Source organism: Dipodomys merriami, unplaced genomic scaffold (assembly GCF_024711535.1).
Source record: "Dipodomys merriami isolate MVZ:Mamm:240054 unplaced genomic scaffold, mDipMer1.0.p SCAF_2502, whole genome shotgun sequence".
NCBI classification, from domain to species: domain Eukaryota; kingdom Metazoa; phylum Chordata; class Mammalia; order Rodentia; family Heteromyidae; genus Dipodomys; species Dipodomys merriami.
Genome location: NW_027203941.1, coordinates 15,598 through 33,941, shown reverse-complemented (window position 1 = coordinate 33,941; position 18,344 = coordinate 15,598). Strand labels below are relative to the sequence as shown.

At 40.8% G+C, this 18,344-nt stretch overlaps 1 long non-coding RNA gene across 1 annotated transcript; it reads left to right on the top strand.

Annotated features, from left to right (window-relative positions):
• The first annotated feature begins 13,971 nt into the window (after positions 1-13,971).
• LOC138836680 (uncharacterized) lies at positions 13,972-15,939 on the top strand. The gene is made up of 3 exons (XR_011374996.1): positions 13,972-14,138; positions 14,613-14,692; positions 15,735-15,939. It is a non-coding gene; the product is annotated as an uncharacterized lncRNA (long non-coding RNA).
• Positions 15,940-18,344: the final 2,405 nt, after the last annotated feature.

Here is an 18,344-nt window from a genome sequence, read left to right as displayed (position 1 = left end):
TAACTGACAGCAGATCATTGTCCCAAGTTAGAGTATAAAAAGACATAATCTATAATTTCCCAGTTAAAGAGAGACCAATATAATACATCCCAATTAATTTAGGTACATGCAAAATATTTACTTGGCTTTTTCCTACTGTAATGCTCCAAAATAAATGAAGACTTATAAGAAAAATTATGTGATTTCCATTACTTCAACCTGAACACTAAATGTAATGAGCCCTCTTTTTCTCACTTTGCACGTGGAAAATAGTCCCAAAGTTGATGATGTTGTGGCTGATTAGAGTCAGAGCTAGGGGCTTCTACTTGTACAATTATCCCAGAATAGTTTAAAGCAGTGTTTCCCCCAAAGATATCCAACTACATTTTCTGAAGCTATACTTTGAACACACCCTCACACCTGAGCACATAATTTGAAATCACACTTCTGCATTTCCTTGGCACATTCTACTTTGTGCTTTTGTCTTTTTTGCACATTCCTTTTGAGTTCATAGTTGCTCTATTTCCATTTCATCTTTACAAACTGCTAAGAACATTGTTTAACTACCACTACTTGTTTGCACACACCCAGTCTATGTATGAAGGTACTTTGTCCATGTTAAGCAATAGGGCAGTACTCACTCTCTGAGGAGAAAAGTTGCACAGTATAACCCTACATCCACAGTAGAGGATGTAGAATTTAAAGCATTTTGAGACGAACAGTGATATTAGAATTGAAAGGCTCCTTAGGGACATTTTCTTGGAGCTCATTAGTTTTCCCTGTAGAAATATAAATATCCACAAAATCTGGAGCTAATTAGTAAGCATCTGAATTTACACTAGATCCTACATGTTGTGTTAATACAAGTTACCATTGTATTATTGTTATATCATCATCCTTCCCTACTTGAAAATGGGTATGAGAAAATGAAAGAAAGGCACTAAAGCAAAATGTCTTATCTTTTTAGGCATTTAATCCTAGTGGTGAGGGTAATATCTGAACTCTTCCATTCAATAAAAGCTTGAAGTTTATAAGAGCAATGGAATTTGTGGTAGGTTGATTGATAGGGTTATTTCAACATAGAAACATCCCTAATAAGAACTAGAGTTTAAAATAGACTATATGGCAGTTATGATGTTTCAATGGCTATTGAGGAATTTTCTATTCTAAAGAAGAATAAATTCAGAGAATCTTCAATCACATCAGTAAAGCTGTATGTTCAACCTAATACTTAGTGTTACTTGTCCGACATTTATTATGAATAGGCTGATAAGATATCCAAACATCTAAAGATATTTCAATAATATCCCAAACTTATGTGGATACATGGGCCAATAATTGGAACTGTAGGACAAGTTAGGTTTGTCTGAGTTATAGTTCAATGTATAAACTCCTGGCTAAACAAAGGCTTCAAAAATATTCAAAAAAAATGGGGCTGGGAAGGTGGCTCAGTGGTAGAGTCCTTACCTTGCATGCATGAGGCCCTGGGTTCAATTCCCCAGCACCACATATGCAAAAAGAAAAAAAAGCCAGAAGTGGTGTTATGGCCCAAGTGGTAGAGCACTAGCCTTGAGCTGAAGAGGTGAAGGACAGCGCCCAGGCCCAGAGTTCAGGCCCCACGACCAGACCTCCCCCCAAAAATATTCAAAAACGAATTTTACAAACTTTAGGGGGGGATATGAGAAGGGATGACAAGGGGAAACAAAGGAGGAGGCAACATTGCTTGATAAGAAATGTACTCCTTATCTTTCCCATGTAATTGTAACCCCTCTGTACAGCATTTTCACAATTAAAAATTTATACAGAATACCTCTAAGTAAAGTTCAGAACAATTGTATCTGTATAATTCTTTTTTGTTGTTGTTCTTTTTTGGTAGTGTTGGGTGTATCCGTTGGAAAAGAACAGGCCTAAACAGTGCCTTCCACATTCTATAAGCTACCAAAAAGGCACCATAATTGACATGAGGGATGCTTCTTTTTTTCTTTTTCATTCCTTTTTATTGTGAAAATACTGTACAGAGGGGTTACAATTACATGAGCAAGATAATGAGTACATTTCTTTTTTATTGTGAAAATACTGTACAGAGGGCTTACAATTACACGGGCAAGATAATGAGTACATTTCTTATCAAGAATTGTAGCCTACTCCTTTGTTTCTGCTTCCCATCCTATCATGGCCCCTGTATAATTCTTCTAAGATCAGGATGAAAGTGTTTGTTCCCAACATTTAAAATCAACAGGATATGTTGAACTCATGGATCCAGAATTTTATGGCTTCACATTCATATTTCAAAAATTTTATCAATATGACTTCACCAAAACTCGGTTCTTATTGAACTTGTCTATGTCCTCTTACTTTTCAAATCCAGGTGGCATATTTCCTTGAATATCTTCCTGCAAATTCTTTCCTTCCTTTACTTCTGAAAATCTTTTATTACTTTTTTCTTTCCTTATTTATTGCTTTCTTCCAATCTTGTCCACACTGTTGCTCACATTGCTCACAGTTGTGTCCGAATTTCCTTTTTCTCTTCCCTTCAATAATACCCCCAATTTTATTATTGTTTTTCATATTCCTGGCTGTACACATTTTGATGATGTCTAAACAGACCTATTTTGTATCTGTTTAATATAAATTTTAGAAATATCAGACAGTTTTTTCCCCTAAATCAATTATTTCCACCTGTGGTCCTTATCACTAAAAATATCACTAATATAACTGCCAGCTATATTAGTGATATATATATATATATATGTATATATATATACATATATATATGTATATTGTGGAAGCACTTTAGATTTCTTCTTACCACTCTGCCTGTGCCCATTAGATAAGATGAATTATCAAAATTTTCTCAGTAAAGTGTTTTCCTTTTCAATCACAACATTGTCATTATCAGGGTACACTGTGGTCATCATCATCTTCACCAAAATTATTATTAGCATCATAAGTGCTAACTTTTGAAAAGTCTGATATGTATCTATGATTTTTGGTTATGAATCTATGTTTTTGGTTAATAATTTTATTTTATTTTATTTTATTTATTTATTTATTTTTTTTTGTCGGTCGTGGGGCTTGAACTCTGGGCCTGGGCGTTGTCCCTTAGCTCTTCAGCTCAAGGCGAGCGCTCTACCACTTGAGCTACAGCGCCAGTTCCGGTTTTCTGGGGGTTTTATTGGAGATAGGAGTCTCATGGTCTCTCCAGCCCGGGCTGGCTTTGAACCGCGATCCTCAGATCTCAGCCTCCTGAGTAGCTAGGATTACAGGCGTGAGCCACCAGCGCCCTGGTTAATAATTTTAATGTTACCACTGTGGTTGAATCCATATTAAAATTTTGAGCAAATAAAGAAACAAAAAATGAAACCATAAGAAGTAGTTTGACTATGTGCATAAGACAAATTAGGGAATAGATTTTTGAAGTATTGCAAATTCCTAACCAGTATGATATAACTTCCTCTCTCCCCTCCACTTCACACAAATTTTTAAGTTTGAACAGAAGTATTTCATGTAATATAATATAAATGTTACTACAATATCATGTGTATATTTTAAATTTCCTTGAAAGTAATAAACTACATTCTATTGAAATATTAGTAATTTATTGCTAGGAAAATTTTGGAAAAGTAGACTATATCTTTGGAAAGATAAAGTCAAAAATAGTAGCATAAAATTTATAAAGAAGTCTGTCTTCAGAAATATGTATATATATATTATGTATAGAAAGATATACATTTTTAGAGATTATTTGTCATCAGAAATATATACATATATCAAAATATATGTGTAGAACATTGTACATTATAGTGAAACAAAAATCTTAAAACACAATTAAAATTTACAAAATACATCAAACAAAATGCCAGTGACTCACGCCTATTATTCCAGCTATTCTGGGTAATGAGATCTTAGAATTGTGTTCAAAAATAGCCCAGAGAGAAAAGTACTTGTTAGGGACTGGGAAGGTGGCTCAGTGGTAGAGCACTTGCCTTGCTAGCCTGAGGCCCTGGGTTCGATTTCTCAGCACCACATAAGCAAAAAGAAAAAAGCCGGAAGTGGCACTGTGCCTCAAGATATAGAGTGCTGGCTTTGAGCATAAAAATGCTTAGGGACAATACCCAGACTTTGCAAACTACAACAACAAAATATATCACATTAATTTCACAAAAGCATCTTTTAACTGCTGTGAATGTTTTTTTTTTTGGTCTGATCATGGGGCCTGAACTCTGGGCCTGGGCACTGTCCCTCAGCTCTTCAGCTCAAGGCTAGTGCTCTACCACTTGGGCCACAGCGCCACTTCCGGCTTTTTTCTTTTTGCTTATGTGGTGCTGAGAAATCGAACCCAGGGCCTCAGGCATGCAAGGCAAGTGCTCTACCACTGAGCCACCTTCCCAGCCCCTATGCAAACAATTTTTTAGAGACATGAATACATGCCCCTGGAAAATGTTAAGTAAAATGTATAGAATATTTACGACTATGTTAAAGACATGACTATTTAGATATTTTAAGATATTTAGATAATTACAAATTAAAAATAATGATAATATATTGAGACTGGTCTTTTATTCTATTTTACAATAGCAATTAAATTATATTTGTAATGATTATTTAAAAATACTCTTGTTTGGTATTTGAATTATAATAAGTGATAAACATTTTTAAATGATTTCCATAGGAAAGGATCATTTTCTTAATTGTATCAATTCTTTTGTAATTTCAAAACAATTAAGAAAATTATTCCAAGACCTGTTTGCTTTAAGACTACATTTGTTTTGTTGTTCAAGTGTTCATATGTTGGTAGAAATTAAAATTCCAAAATTTCAATGGATGTTGGCATTCAGGAACATCTTCATAGATACTAATATTGGAGTCCCTTAAGTGAAATTGTTTTATTTCATTTGTTATTTTCACAAATAAATCAAGATGATTGTTTATTTTGTATATATTCACTGCTTTTGGCTCTTATCTTGAGAATACTTTTTTTCTTAGCAAAGTAGAGAAAAGCAATTGGATTGAGCAAGTAACATATGGCTTTCATAAAATGCAGATGCATAGATTTGGGTCTCCTCTCATTTGCTAAAAGTTTCTTCCAGAATATGTTATCAATTACTTATAAGTGATGCATAATTCCTAGTTATTCCAGTTATCACATACACTTTTTGATTGAGTTATCTCTGCATAAACTAAAAAAAAAACATATAAAAAACCTAAAAATAAACAGAAATCACATCTTTGTTTTAAAAGCTATAGTTTATGAAAAGTTTTTACCCAACACCGAAAAACATCCTTTTAGGTATTCTGCAATTTGTGTGAAGGATATTAAATGATAGTTTTTTTCTGACATGAAATTCACATGCAATATATTATCTCCTTTTATTCTATACATTTTAGTGCTTTGGAAGTGAATGGTACAATCATAGGTTTTCCAAGCCTAATTTACACAAATTTAACATTTCTTCAAATAGAAATGCTGTAAATTTTAGAACAGACATTAAAATAGATATAAAATTAAGTTACAGGAATTGGTCCAGCATACATCCTCAATAGTGTGTTTTTTCAAAATTTTTACAAGATTGTTCTGACTGAACTGTATTCCCTGAATTTACACACAAGTTTATTGAGCAGGAGGACCAATATTATACAGAGATATCTAGATGTTTGATAGTCACACATATTCCGCACCTTGTGAAAACACAAGGCCCAGATATTTTATGTAGAAAAATGTCTTTAGGGAATGTTTGAAGCAACTAAAATTAATTTAGGAATGAGTTAAGATTTAGATAACGTTGTAGCATAATAAAGCTTAATAATAACGACTTGAGCTGTACTACAGACGAGAGTTGGAGGGGATAGAATGATGGACCACATAGGAGCAGTATGTCATTGTTATTGTGTTTCAACAAACAAAGACTTAAGAGAAGAAAAGGAAGAAAATAATCAAAGTGTCCTGAATCAAGTTTCTTTTTAATCCACCTAACAGTGTGGACTGAGTCAGAGAAGGTGGGAAAAAATAAAGCATTGTATAGACCTCTTACAATGTAAAGAAATTGTAATAGGAATATTATAATTAATTTCCAAAGAAATAAGGGAATGAATAGGTAAACTATAAAGGCAAAAAGAATGGAGAGAAAAAAAGGAATGTAAAATCTTTATCAATAACAAACACAAGAGTTTGGAAGTAGAAAGGCAGTGGAAATATTCTAAATAACAATAAAATAATAATGAAAATTGCTGACGTGGATCAAATATGGATCACATTTTATCATATATAATTTAAAAAAACATACTAGGAATGAAAATTTAAAAGTTATAATTTAAAACACTACTTAAATTATAGCTAGACAGTACAGTTCAGTGGTAAAACCTTGGCCTAGCATAAGTGAAACAATGGTGTGATCTCCCAAGTATTACAAAGTACACACAAAGCACATACATACACACATAAACCACATAAACACACACAAACACACCTCCCCCACATAAGTGGGGCTAAAGACTTACCAATCCTAATTTAAGCCTTTTATAAATCTCTGATTTAACATTTTATACTTTAGTTTTCATTTGTATTTTGAAAACTCCTTTGAAATCTTGAGGATATGTACCACTATTTCCTCTTGGCTACTCATTTTAAAACAGATATACATTAAAAACTTTTGAACTCAAATGACCATTTTTTGTTAATGCAAGAATTAATCACCAGTACTGTACCAAGAAGCTAGACTTAACACCTATATGCCTTTTTTTGGTGGGGGGTGTCTGGTTGTGGGCCTGAACTCTGGGCCTGGGCGGTGTCCCTCAGCTCTTCAGCTCAAGGCTAGCACTGTACCACTTGAGCCACAGTGCCTCTTCTGGTTGTTTCTTTTCTGCTTATGTGGTCCTAAAGAACTGAGCCCGGGCCTCATGCTTGCAAGGCAAGTGCTCTACCACTGACCCACCTTCCCAGCCCACCTATATGCCTTTTAAAAAAACATATCCAATTGCAGAGTATCAATGAAAGCAAATCATATACTGATAAATTTTCTAACCATATTTTTAAGGCTTTTTCAAAGTTAATACATCCAAGTGGCAGTTTTAGGAATACCAATCAGATCATGACATCACTCATTTTTACCATTATGTTTCCTGTGTCTGTCTGCAAGAGAAAGGGACAGGACAAAGATTGGCCACACAGCCCCTCCTTAGGAATGTGCATGCACCCAACTCTTCAGGGTTAGTTGAACTGCCTTTGCGCCAGCTTGCCCTCTTCTACCATGCGTGGACTCCCCCCAGGGCCTGTCCCACCCTGCATGACTGGCTGAGCTGCACGTCTGCCTCTACATCCCTCACCTCAAAAGACAGGTCTTCTATTAGAGTCTAAGTTTTTCCCTTTTTTTTTTCTTGGTTCTTGAATGAAATAGTTTTAGACAGAACAGGTAAAGTTTTAGACAGAACAGGTAAAATTTTTGACAGTGTTAAATAAACCTTTATATTTAAATTTCTAATAGTATCCCCAAGTTTTAGCAGAGGGAACTAAATCCCAAACAGCCAATGCCTTTTTGTTGAGTCAGATAACTTGATTACAGTGTAAACAACCTTTGCATTTTAAAATACCGAATTTTAAAATACAGATTTTGATTTGTAAATTAAAGAATTCTTAGAAAGTTTAACTAAACTTTCTGTTTAAAACAATACAATAATCCTTTAAGATATTTGGCATACAAATCTGATGACCTTCCTTAGAGGTTAAACTCTTTTTTTAACAGCATGCTGATTTTCATCTTGAACATGTTCCAACATACTCATACAAAACTTAAAGTGCACAAAAATGAAAATCAGTCCAGAATCTTCATCTAAGATTTAAGATTTGTAAAACAAAGTGCCTTTGCTGAGCTTCATTTACCCAGGGCTTGCTTGTTTAGCAATGCATTTTACCAATTGGCCTTGTGAATACCTTCAGCTGGAGGAAGGCTAGGTGGGAGACACCTGAAATGGAACTGGCCTATCTTTTATCCAATTTTCTTTTTAGACAAGAGCATTTTACAATTTTTTTAACTGTTCGGACAAGCCAAATGTCCAAACGAGGCTCAAACTGTCTATGCCCTCACCTCCGGCTGCCTCTGCAGGAAAATGCAGCCTGAAGCTTGTAAGGGCTTGTGACCTCCCATGCCCACCTCTTGACTGCTGCAACACAGACAAAACAGAGCAGGTTTATGACCAAGCCCAGACAGAGCTGGAACTTTTATTCCCCCAGAGATGTCCAAATGAACAAAAAGAACAGATTCTAATAACTTGAATAATTGTCTGGGTTTTTTTTTTCAGATAATGGTGAGCTCTGGCGTTTAGGGGACCTGAATTCGGTGACTGAGAGCCCCAAAATAACTCTCTGAACCTAGAAGAGAGGTGTTAGTTTAGAGGAACTCTCCTGCAGCCATTTTACATTAAGGGAGGGCCAATCTACCTGGCAGAGGGTGCAGAGATGACCTTGGGTAACAGTACTCATATGCCCTGGCTTTTTCCTGAAAATAAGAAAAGGGATCTAAAAGCATTTCCAAAAGTGATGGATAAAGAAGTTTGGTGCATTTCTACAAAAAGCAAGATATCAGTGATCTCAGAATTAGCTTAAAGAGAAGTTGTTTCTTACTTTTCCTGCTTGGGCCAAATAAGCTTTCCCCTTGGAATTTTATCAGCACCAGAGTGGAGACCTAAGTTTGAGAGGAGATTCTCCACCTCATCCCAAGGTTTCTCCAACAACTGAGGTTGGGGTTGGAGACATAGGTTTAACAGGAGATTCTACATCTCATCCCTTTCTCGATGCTTGTGGTTCTCAGACATTTAGACAGAAATGTCAACTAAAACAGACACAGATAGGTGGCTACACAAACCAAATGGTCAGACAGAACAAGTAAGACAACCCAAGTGAGGCAAGACTCCAGGTTAAGAACCCTAATCTGCCTCCACTGGGGAGAGGAGCATCCCAAACTCTTCCGTGGCTGGGAGTTCTGCTGCATCCCACCTCCCCTTCTGCCCCTTCCACTATACCTGGCCAGGCATTTCAACTTACCTCTAGAGGCTTTTGAGTTCTAAGTTCCTGCTAGGAACTTCTCTCCACAGCTGTCCCCTAGGGAGTGGCTCTTCTGACACCAGTCCAAAGTCTCTGAGCTCAAGGCCCGGGGTCCTGGATCTCACTTGGGCCTACATCTATTATATCCTGGGTCCAAAAGAGACTTCACGAAACCCAGATAAAGGTGCTAGGAACTTTATTGTTTTTTTAAATGGAGGGGGGGGTGGCAGGGGCGGCTAGCTCGGCTTGCCCAGGACACCGCGATGGGTGGCCACACTTCCCAGGATGAAGCCCACGGCCAGGGACATGGTCTGGTCGAAGGAGCCGCGCAGCTGCTCCACGTGCTGGTTCTGGGTCAGCAGCTGGTCTTGCAGCGGGCCCAGCATGCCCACGATGTCGCCCAGGTGCGTCTGCGTCTGCAGCAAGGCAGCATTCAGCGATGGCACGGCGGTGGGCTGCAAGAGGTTGGCGGGGGCCCAGGGCGGCGCGGCACCTGCGGGAGGGAGCGCGGAGTCGGTGGGGGCGGGGGCTCTGCAGCTCGCCCGCAGGCCTCTGACCCTCCGGCCCCAGCTGCCCCTTCCAGCCTCCCGCCCCATCGCCTTTCCCCTCCCAGCCCCTGCTGTCCCTTCCCCTCTCCCGCCCCGCCGCCTACCTGGCTCTTCCGGGGCCAGGGCCGGCGCGGGCGCAGAGGGCGCGGGGAGGCAGCCGCAGTGGGCGCACCTGTCCTGCTGATCGTTGCCCAGCAGCCCCATGAGCTCGCGGATCTGCGCGTGAAGTGCCCGGGGGGCTTGCTGGTGAGGAGTTTGCTCTTGAGCAAATTGTAGCGGCGGCAGCACTGTGCAGGTGTCCTTCGCACCTGCCGCAGGGCGAGCGCGGCGGACACTTGGCGGTAGGGGGGCAGTGTGTGACACACAGCCGACCGCAGCATCTCGGCCAACAGCAGCTCTGTCTCCCAGGTGCTCCAGGGCTTGTGCTGCGCCGAGCCAGGGGACACGGGCACGCTGGGCCTGAGGGGCGAGCAGCCCTTGTTCGCCACCAGGCCCTGGGGCCGGGTCCCCGGCTTGTCCTTGGCCAGTGGCAGCAGCTCGGCCACCAAGTCGGTCCGCGAAGGCGGCGCAAGTGGCGGTCACCGCCAGGGCCGGGGCAGCATCCTTGCGGGCTGCGTGGACTCCGGGGTTGGGGCGGCACCCGGGGGCCTGCAGGGGCGGGGGTTGCGGGGGCCTAGAGGCTGGGAGACCGGTGGCAGCAGCGACATCTGGGCTGCCCGCATGCGCTCTGCCTAGGTAGGAAATCAATCACGGTCAATCACAGGGAAAGTAGGAACAGCCTTGAGCTCAGGGTAGGATGCGTTTTTATAGGGGTAGGTTAGATAGAGTTATATATACAAGCCATGCAAGGCAGGTTTGGCCTATTTTTCATTGGTTACAATTAGAACCTTTAAATTAATTTGTTCTTTGTGCTCTGCCGAGCTAGGAACTTTATTACCACCACATGGGACCACTTCCTACCACTGGGAAAGTAGGAACAGCCTTGAGCTCAGGGTAGGATGTGTTTTTATAGGGGTAGGTTAGATAGAGTTATATATACAAGCCATGCAAGGCAGGTTTGGCCTATTTTTCATTGGTTACAGTTAGAACCTTTAAATTAATTTGTTCTTTGCGCTCTGCCGAGCTAGGAACTTTATTACCACCACATGGGACCACTTCCTACCACTGGGAAAGTAGGAACAGCCTTGAGCTCAGGGTAGGATGAGTTTTTATAGGGGTAGGTTAGATAGAGTTATATATACAAGCCATGCAAGGCAGGTTTGGCATATTTTTCATTGGTTACAGTTATATGACCTTTAAATTAATTTGTTCTTTATGGTAATATCATATGTAATCATTTGTAATAGGTCAGTCATAGTGGGACCACTCAGCTGTGGTCTTCAATTGGCGGGCTGAAGGCCTTGTTACCAAGGCAAGCAAGCAAGGTTATAGAAGCAAAACTTGGCAGAAACATAGCCTTGACTCACAGAAGCATAGGCAAAACATAATCTTGACTTGGTCAACATGATCAAAAGTTTCAAAGCTATTGACACTACTTTAGAAATTATTTTTATCATAAGCTCCTAACTGCTCTTTAATGCAGCTGGTGATAAGCCTCAGTTGTCAATAGCCTTTTGCAAAGCTGCCAGTTTGGTAAAATTGAGTAAGGGAGCGATGTTCTTTTGCTTTTTTATCAAGGATGGGGAAAGGACAAAAGTTGACTATTGGTCAGCCTTTGTCTGGGGTTTTTCTTTACCAGGAGGTTTTTTCCCTTTATCAATAATTTTGTTTTGTTTTCTGATTTCACAGTTTTGTACCCATGGCTAGTCTTTTCCCAGGGAAAAGGGGGTTCAGGGGAGAAAGTAAATTTCTAAGAGCAGGAGGGACTGAGGCCAGACAACACAAGAAATTTCTGTCAGTGAATAGTAACTTGGATATTACAGAAAACCAAAGATCTGGTGTTTTAATGCATTAAGCTGTTCACATTGTAATCAAATTATCTGACTTCTCAAAAATGTAAAGGATTATTGCATTATTTTGAAGAAGAACTTTAGTTAATTTTCAAGTTTTTGCTAACACCAAAACTTGATGACTTTTCTTGGGAGTTTAAAACAACTCATTTATGTTTTTACATGATGATGACAGGCAGAAATTTACTGGTAGAACAAACTCCAGAGTTCATTTCAGGGGTTTCACAGAGCAAGGGCACCTGGGACTGAGGAATGTCTCTCAAGGCCTTCCACTAAGTGCGGCCATGTGGCCAGTCCCCTGACACAGGAGTCAGGTCATGACAGGAGTCGTCCTGTTCAGGCGAGAATAGGATCTCACTGGGGCATCCAGATGAAGTGGACTCACCCCCTGGACAAAGTCACAGACGCTGACCAGTATCTTAAAAGATAGTTTATTCAATTGATCAGCCAGGGTTAACTCATCTAGGGAATGAGCAGTCCCAAACTCAAATAGCTCAGGGTTTATAAAGGTTAAAAAAATGCATTCTTTTAGAGCAGATTCAAGCAAGGTGGTGTACAGAAGAACTTCGCAGTTATTTTATTTTGCAAGCTCTTAAGTCACAAACATTCCCCAAACAATTAAAACTGTAAGTACTCCTGTAACAATTTCTTGACCTAAAGCAACGGGCAGTTCCTAGTTTTGGGGCCAGGTGTTTTGCTTTTTCAAAACTAGTAATTAAGGTAGAAGGAACAGCTAGGGGGTAAATAGGCCTAGTTCTTTCCTCATAACTAGTTGTTCCAGTTCAATCCTGCCTTGCATAGTTTGGCCCTATTCTTAATGAATGAAGTTCCTACAAGAATTGTTTAAGGCTGGGTGCCCGTGGCTCAAACCTGTAATCCTAGCTACTTAGGAGGCTGAGATCTGAGGATCATGGTTCAAAGCCAGCCAGGGCAGGAAAGTCCATGATACTCTCATCTCCAATAAACCACTAGAAAACCAGAAGTGGCACTGTGACTCAAGCAGTAGAGCACTTGCCTTGAGCTGAAGAGCTGAGGCATAGCGCCCAAGCCCAGAGTTCAGGACCCTTGACCAAAAAATAAATAAATAAAAATAAATAAATAAATAAAAAATAAAGAATCATTTAAGGAAGGAGCTAAGAAAAAGAAAATACAGCTAAGAACAAAAGGGAGCAGCAGAGATTACTAATCTCCATATCTAATAGTTATAAAAAACATTTAAGTTTAAAAAAAAGATTTCAGCCAGGTGTGGGTGGCTCACAACTGTAATCCTAGCAATTCAGAAGTCTGAGATCTGAGGGTCCTGGTTTGAAGCCAGCCTGAAAAGAAAAGTCTGTGAGGTTTTTTATCTCCAGTTAACCTGCAAAAAGCCAGAACTGGAGGTATAGCTCAAATGGTATAGCACTAGCCTCGAGCAGAAAAAGCTTAAGGAGGGGCTAGGAAGGTGGCTCAGTGGTAGTGCGCTTGTCTTGCATGCATGAGGCCCTGGTTCCATTCCTCAGCATCACATAAGTAAAAAAAGAAAAAAGCCGGAAGTGGTGCTGTGGCTCAAGTGGTAGAGTGCTAGCCTTGATCTGAAGAGCTAAGGGACATTGCTCAGGCCCAGAGTTCAGACCCCATGACTGGACCCAAAACAAAAAACAAAAAAAAACTTAGGGATAGTTCAGTCCCCAGTTGAGTGGGGCTCAGTGTCCCAGCTCTGAGTTCACTCTCCAGTATTGGCACCAAAATAGGAATAATATTAATAATTACTTAAGAAGAAACAGGAAATACTTAGGATGTGGTAGATGTTTGAGTCCTGAAGCTCCCTGTTGAGTTGCCTTGTTTCCCTTGTAGTACTGTTGCAGTGGTGTGTGTGTGTGTGTGTGTGTGTGTGTGTGTGTGTGTGTGTGTGTGTGTGTGTGTATACACAATTAACCCTATTAGTTATTTTATTGTAACCATTAGGACTCATGAGCAAGAACTATTATAAGAAAACAGAAGTGTTGAACAATACGCTGTAAGCTACAACAGTAGATGGCCAACCCAGGTGGGCCCCAGGTATCCTTGATTCTGGACTGTGCACAGTTAACCAATCACAGACAGTATTGGCTCCTTGGTTAAACCCCAGAGAAAAAGCTGCTTTGTTCGGGATGCTGCAAGATAGACTGGCCAAGTGAATATCCTGTGTTGAAACAGGGAGAGGCAAGTCAGTAAGGTGAGGGCTATGCAATGCTCTGAAGGAAATGGGCATAAGTGAGAGTACCTGTCTTAAAGGGGCTTAGGGTATTAGTCTTTCCCCACACCACCATCCTAGAATTGTCCCTCAGCTTTTTGTTTAAGGTTAGCACTCTGCTACTTGAGTCACAGCTCCACTTCTGGCTTTTTTGTTGCTTTATTGGAGAAAAAGAGCCTCACTGACTTTTCTGCCTAGGCTGGCTTCAAAGCATGGTCCTCAGATCTCAGCATCCTGATTAGGATTACAAGCATGCGCCATGGGCCCATCTATAATGCTGTTCTTAATGGCAGTGGCTGTCAGACAGGGCCTTCATCCGTGTCTTATATGGTCTCATCCTAATAGGTACTGTCCTCAGGCTAGAGTGTAGGGGACTGACTGGAAATCTCAGGCCTGGCCACAGTGACAATTGAGTGAGTTACATTTCTTGAATTTGGATGCAGGCCACCTGCTTTGCTTCTTGGGTTTCTGCTTTCGAGTGCTCTGCTGGACTGTACCTGGGGTCTCTGTTGAGACACCTGGGTGAATGTGGGCACTTTTCAGAATGGCTTAGAAGCAGCTCTTGGTGGCTTTGAAGCTTGGCTTTCATTTCTGGCATGACAGTGCATTGGGAAGGTTCTGGATCCAGAGTCAGGCTTAGCTTTGGGCTCAATCTCTGCCACATGCTAGCTCTTTCTTCCATTCCAGATGAGTCACTGTCCATCTTAGGCTGCCCTGTCCTGTCTCTTCCTCATATACCTGTCTCGGACTTGGGGCCAGGGTTCTGATGAAGAAATTCTCTTCAGACAAATAGAGATTCCATGGAAAGAAATTGATCATGTACAGCTGGTTTCTCCACTGGTAGTTGTTCAATTTTATTTCCCTTTCATTTTTCTTCCTCTTCTCAGGGATCACTGCCTATAAGAACTTCATAGCAACTAGACTTAGATGGGTAAATGTAAATTGGAGCTGGCTTCTGAAACTCCAGGTGAGGTTCTTCAGGCTTGGGAGATTTTTCAGAGCCCTATGCACCTAATGCATTTTAGCCTTTATTTTTATTTTTCACCTATATTTTTCTTCTTGTATTACTTCTAGATGCCTTTTATTTTCCCTTAGGACTCAAGCATAATTTTGGTTGCTTTTAGGTGTAATTATAGAAGGCCCAACTCATTTCAGTGACAGGAAGATTTATTATTTCACATAATAATAACCACGGTGGGGCTGGGGGTTTAGCCTAGGGGAAGGGTGCCCGCCTGGCGCGTGTGCAAGGCCCTGGGTTCGGTCCTCAGCCCTGGAAAAAAAAAGAAAAAAAATAATAACCATAGCACAAGGAAGACGGTAGAATTCATTAATTCAGTGGCTCAGTACTGTCTTCTTTTTTTGTCTTTTGTTTTGTCAGCCATGGGGACTGAACTCTGGGCCTGGGCTTTTTCCCTGAGCAACTCGGCTCAAGGCTAGCACTCTACCACTTTAGCCACAGGGCCACTTCTGATTTTCTGGTGGTTTATTGGAGATAAGAGTTTCACAGGTTTTCCTTCCTGGGCTGGCTTTGAACTATGATCCTCAGATCTCAGCCTCCTGAGTAGCTAGGATTACAGGCCTGAGCCACTGGCACCCAGCCTGTCTTCTTATATTTATATTCCTACCATCTTTTGAATTGACCATACTGGGTATATTCTCCACATGCTAAAGTTCATCATCCCAAGTTGGCTGTTGCAGCACCAGACATCCCATGTAAACACAGAAACCAACAGAATGGATGATGAGACAAAATTAGGATTTGTTTGTAAAGAGGACTGAGAAGTGACCACTGAGGTGGTATCAATCCTTGATGAGAAACATGTACCTTTTCTCTTTTGCTTGACAGGTTAAGAACAAATATCTTGTCATTGCATAATGAGATTACATACTGTTCCCTCAACTATTATTTCCTCATTTTATTTCCTTCTGCTCTCTACACTAGAAGGCCAAACAAGACCACTAGCTATTGTCAGAACTACGTACACCTCATTTGTACCTCCTTGTTCTAGGCAGGCTGAGCCTGTGCCTGAACTACATCCTGCCCATGTGGCCTGCCCTGCAGCTGTAGCATAAGACAAAAACGGCTAGAGTCAACAGTACAAGCAGAGCTTGTTCCCTCCCAAGTATGTATTTTGAAAACAATCTTTTTATTTTTATTGCACGATAAAACAGAAAATATAGCTGGCGCTGTTGGATCATGCTTGTAATCCTAACTCATCAGCAGGCTGAGATTGTAGGATTAAGTTTCAAAGCTAGCTTGGGCAGGAAAGTCTGTGAGTCTCTTCTCTCCAACAAACCATCAAAAAGCCTGAAGTAAAGCGGTGGCTCAAGTGGTAGAGTGCCAGCCTTGAGCGAAACAGCTAAGAGCCAGTGCCCAGGTCTTGAGTTCAGGCCTCAGAACTGGCACTCCCACTCAGGATCCATCCAGGATCCTGCTTTCCCTTGATCTGTCAGACCTCCTCTGCCTCCTCCAGTCTGTGACATTTCCACTGTCTTTTCTTTAGTATGAGCTTGACACTTTTGAAAAGGGCAGCTACTGATCCTGTGGGAAGCCTCCCAGTGTGACTTGGGTGGGTGTTTTTTTTTTTTTTTGGCTGGTCCTGGGGCTTGAACTCAGGGCCTGGGTGCTCTCCTTGAGCTAGTTCTAGGCTATCACTCTACCACTTGGAGCCACAGCACCACTTCTAGTTTTCTGGTGTTCACTGGAGATATGAATGTCACAGACTTTTCTCTCTGGGCTGGCTTTGGACCAACATCATCAGATCTGAGCCTCTTTATTGGCTAGAATTCCATGGGTGAGCCACTGGAACCCAGCTAGGCATATCTTGGTTTATTTGTTTGTTTATGCCTAATTTTATAACTGAATGAGAAAGCTCAGTTATGTTATATCAATTTCTGATGTCTCATTGCCTGGGTGTATCTTTGGCCATCTACTTAAGGTGATCCTTGTCAGTATTTTTCAGGATGAGGCCACTGTTTCTTACATGGTAATTGGCAAATAATCTGAGTCTATAGTTCAATTGCAAAGAGATTTTCTTCAAAGTGTATCTCTGTGCAGGTTTAGCTTAGGAAACAGATGGTTTGAGATGGACATGGGCCAGGTTGGTATTCCAGCAAGATCTTCTGCCTCATCTCTAAATGGCCCAGCTTGTGAAGTGCCTGTGCTTCATCCTCAAGTTCTGTTTGAGAACCTAGCCTGATGTTAGAGATTTGCCTATAAGCTTTTCTGCAAGATAGTTTCCTTCCAAACTGACATTCACAAAGTGAGTTAGGTTTAATATAAGCAACACAAAATGGAACTGGTATCAAGCAGCATTTATTTAGTGTCTCTGTGTATCTGCTACTATGTTAAATCTAAGGAAGGTGAAAGTCGTAGTCTCTGTCCATGAATCCAGCACATTTCTTCAAAGTATGATCCTTTGAGCTCCTGTTCTGACACAATTGTTTAACTACATTGGTTTTACACTTCTCTTTAAATAGCTTTTCACCTGTGACACTCATCTTCAGTGAAACACCAAAAAGAATCTGGAAGTGGAGCTGTGGTTCAAGTGGCTAGGCCCTAGGCTAGAACAAAAAAGCTCAAGAGCAATGCCCAGGCCCTGGGTTCAAGCCCCAGAAATGAGGTAAGAGGAAATTAGCAGCTACTAGATAAAACAGAAGGTTAAGAGGCCAGAGCTAGAGTGGCTCAAGCCTACGATTATAACTACCTAAGGAAATTGAGTCTGAGGATCCAGATTTGAAGCCAATCCAGGCAGACAAATCGAAGACTTATCTCTAAATAACCAGCCTGGGTTCAATTTCATTACCGGACAGAAACAAAAACAAAAAAGTAAACAAAATTTCTGGGGAAGGTTTATTTAGAATGATGGCTCTACTGAAACCACTGAAGCAGTAGAAAACATAGATTCTCTTTTTTTCTCTCCTGTCTCTCTTTTCCTTGTTCTTTTTTTCTTCTTTCTCTCTGCTCTCTTTCTCTCCTAGCACATGCTAGGCAAGACATCTAACCACTGTGTTTGATACCCAGCCACATGTTTGGATTTTTACATAATCCAATTCTCTCCAGGTGCCGGTGTCTCACGCCTGTAATCCTAGCTACTCAAGAAGCTGAGATCCAAGAATCAGGGTTCAAAGCCAGCCCTGGCAGGAAAACCTGTGAAAGTGAAACTCTTATCTCCAATAAACCACCAGAAAACCGCAAGTGGCACTGTAGCTCAAATGGTAGAGTGCTAGCCTTGAGCTGATTTGCTCAGGGACAATGCCCAGGCCCAGAGTTCAAGCCCCAAGACTGCCAAAAAAAAAAAAATCCAATCTCTTTACCTCCGAAAAGTTCCATTTTCCTTATATTTATAAACTTATACCTTTCTAGCTCCACAACTCCAGACTTCACACATTTACACTACTGAAGGATAATGAGATGCATCTTTTTTAATGAGGGAAGGGGGGCTCATCTTAAAAACCACAAATCAAAGCATCTTATTCGTCTGCTTAGAAACCTACTGCCTTTTCCCATTAAGTTCCATATTAAGAGTTAAAACTATCCTGAGCTGGGCATAGGTGGCTAATGCCTGTAATCCTAGCTACTCAGGAGTCTAATGTTTTGGGATCATAGTTCGAGATGA